Below are 3,367 nucleotides of genomic sequence, written 5' to 3'. Positions count from 1 at the left end.
ACTGTAAAGCCACTGCTTAGTGAGTGGGAGAGTGCAAGACACCGTGAACGCTTTTATGAGGTTGTCCTGTGTCGGCTAAGGATAGGGCATACGCACCTCACCCATGGCCACTTTCTGCGCAGGGAGGAAGCCCTAGAGTGCGAGCACTGCAATAATCCTTTAACTGTCGCACACATATTATTAGAATGCCCTGCTTATGACCTAGACCGATGGAAACATTTTTCTCAGCTATATAAAGAACATACGCCTTTAAACCTCCCTATTTTGCTTGGCAACGAACCATTAGTTCCGCATCACAGCGTTTTTAGCTTCTTGAAAGCTATCGGCCTTTTACACCGACTATGATTTTACACCCAACTTCATGCCCATAACTACTCACAAGTCATACACATAGTTTTAACCTATCATCAACTACTAAAGTTCTATCCTCTTCGAAACCCTATCTGCAATAGTGTATGTACCTGGCGCATCATAGCCTAAGATGCTTTTGCGCCATAAAACCCCAACCAACCAACCAACTCTTCAAAAGTCACAAAAAACCCTCTTATTATAGCACTTGAGAACAAAATAATTCTTGCATTAAAATATCATTTGAGGATAGTTTTTTGTTGGGTTCCCAGTCACATTGGCATCCGAGGAAACGAAGAAGCTGACCGTTTGGCGCACACCTGCATCCAAAGATCAAATAATTTCTTAAAGATCCCTCATACAGACTACCGCTCATCAGTGAAGAAATCCATGAGACGATGCTGGCAAGATGAATGGAATGCAGCAATATATAACAAGCTACATGGTGTAAAACCACTACTAGGTGAATGGAAGAGCGCACGACACAGAGAACGTTTCTTCGAGGTTGTCCTGTGCCGACTGCGAATCGGTCACACGCACCTGACCCATGGCGGGCGGCGGAGAAAGGCTCACCGGAGAAAAGCTCCCCGGAGAAAAGCTCACCGAAAAACAAGCACATGCGGAGAAAAGCTCACCAGACACTGAGCCGAGGTGGAGAAAAGCTCACCGACTGTTTTATTCTTTTCATAGAGAAGCTTTTAGATGGTGTTTTTTCATTTCGTTTTGACTAATATTAGAGTTCGTCAGTTTAGCAGAAAATAATAAGATATTTATGTAATATTTATCAAATTTATCATGCACAATTCTTGCAAGTGAGGAATCCAGCAGTTTGTCTATTAATACCACCGGAAGTAAAGAAGAAAAAAAGAAACGGGACACCTGTAAAGAGGACAACAATTTATTGATAGCATCACTTTTACCTAAGTCAAACTTTTGGCTCAAAAACGAATGCACTGCCCAACTGCTTCGAGGAGCACGGGGAGCTGCTTGTGCTGCAAATAATCCGTGCAGAGGTGGTGTGGTCGGCCTTGCAGTAGGCTTGTCTCCCTTCTCGTCTTCTTAGCGGGCAGCTCTCCACGGCTGACTTGCAGCAAGGTTGTACTGGCGACCGCTTGGTCTTGCTGCAGGCACTCGATGAGCCTCCAAACACTCGGATGAGAATGCCCAACGAGGTGTTCAAAGGCGTTATTCCAGCCCTCGCAGGCGTTGTTTGTGCGGTCCTCGCCTCGCAGCGTTGCTTCCACGAGGTTCCAGAGCTCCGAAGGAAACTCGTGGCGTCGGCGGCGCACGGTGGTTGTCAGTCGTCCATCTGCTTCCGCTCTTCAAACAGTGCGAAAAGTTCCGCTCACGTATGTGGAGTCAAAGTACGCGAGTATTTCGGCCATGTCGTCGGGTGCCATGTCACGAATGTGCTGAAGTCCAGATGGTACAAAGTCGGGAGGCACGAAGGCAAGGCCGTCTAGCATCCCGCAAGCCTTCCTGAAGGCGTCGTCGGTCCGGTACCTGTTGATCAGACCCAGCTCACGTAGCTGTGGTGAACAGAAATGTAAAATCAGCAAACACCTATGCATACACATAAATGCGAGCAGCGAGGGGTAACATAACATTTGAAACGCTACAATACACTTTATTGGTAATTTCATGTTGCGCACCCGCACCCTAATAACTCTCCTTGCCTATCGTATTTCACATTATCACAATTAGCCTTCAATAAGATATTGAATTTATTTTGTTATAAAGGATTCAATAGAAATCATTGTTTACTGGAAGCTGTATAACCGCACGTTACCTTGCGATGGGTACTCTGGCAGAGATGAAAGGAACACCCCCTGGATGCAAAGTCTGGTCCGAAGACTTCCCTTGCTGCCCGGATCGCAGCCATCTCGTAATCACTCACGATGACGCTGGGGTCTGGAAGGTAATTTCTTGATTCGCATGCGTCAAGGACGGCCCGAAAAAGCTCTTCATAAATTGCGAGGCCCTTGCCAGCAAGGAGAGCGTAGACGCAGGCGACCGAGCTTTCTCCGACTGCGCACCTGAGCACCTAGAGTTGTTTGAACAGCGGGGGGCAGACTGAAAACGTCCCGTCCATATACCAGGTTGAACTCGTGCTCAAGGCTCTGAGCTGGTCGCTGCTGGCGAAGACGAGCATCCGGTCCCGCCGCTCCGATTCGTTGTCATAAATGAGGAACGGCTGTGGCACTTCTCCTCCGGTCGTTGCCCAGATGTACTCGACCTCGAGCTCAGCCGTGGATTCTGGTTCCGCTGGGCGCAGCCGGCTTCTTTGCTGGCCCAAGTCGCGACGCACAGTCTCCAAGCTTCCAATATTTGCCCGCACAGCAGCTGGCGAACTACATAACGCCTGGGCCAAAAGCTTGCTTGGTGGTTCCGACGTTTCTTGCGCCTTTCTTTTCAGGTCCATTCTTATCTTCGTCACCTTAACGCCGTCAAAGTCGCTGGCATGGTTATGCTCCGTGACCAGAAGCGAGTGATCTGTAATGCCGAAAAAGGAAGATCGCCTTATGAGACGCTGCTTACTTAGAAAACACCAAGGCAGTTTAAAATTTAATAATTCAACAAGTTCTTACTTTTTCATCGAAATATATCAGCTTGGAAATTATGTTCCTTTGCTAATATTTAAAAAAAAAGATAAAGTCGGATAATAGTAAAAATCGGTTCACGTTGGAAATTGAAAATACGCCTAATTGCACGTGAAGGAAAAATTGTAAAATAGCCAGTAAGTATTATGGACGAACGGATAGACAGAAGTGGGATTTTGGGGCAGGAGCACTCCTGGTCAGTTCTTTGCACTGATCTTCTTCATCATTTTTCTATCCTAAATTTTACCTCTCTCCATCTCTTTGTTGAAACGTATGTTCGGTGCGTCTTCGTTGTTCAGGAGATATATTTTGCTAATAGGCAGCATTCATTATTTTGAAAAGTAAAGAGTCAATGAATAAATAAAACATTAGAGTCTAAGCGCATCCACAAAATCATTTTTACCCCAAATAAATGCCAA

General features: G+C 46.2%; 1 pseudogene; it reads right to left on the bottom strand.

Moving 5' to 3' along the window:
• Positions 1–1,286: 1,286 nt before the first annotated feature.
• On the bottom strand, positions 1,287–2,665 carry LOC115318392 (annotated as a pseudogene).
• Between the last annotated feature and the right edge of the window lie 702 nt (positions 2,666–3,367).

This window comes from Ixodes scapularis, unplaced genomic scaffold (genome assembly GCF_016920785.2).
Source record: "Ixodes scapularis isolate PalLabHiFi unplaced genomic scaffold, ASM1692078v2 PGA_scaffold1__304_contigs__length_218370807, whole genome shotgun sequence".
In the NCBI taxonomy this organism is placed as follows: Eukaryota; Metazoa; Arthropoda; class Arachnida; order Ixodida; family Ixodidae; genus Ixodes; species Ixodes scapularis.
The sequence above is the reverse complement of the archived record's forward strand: the minus strand, read 5'-3'. Positions and strand labels throughout refer to the sequence as shown.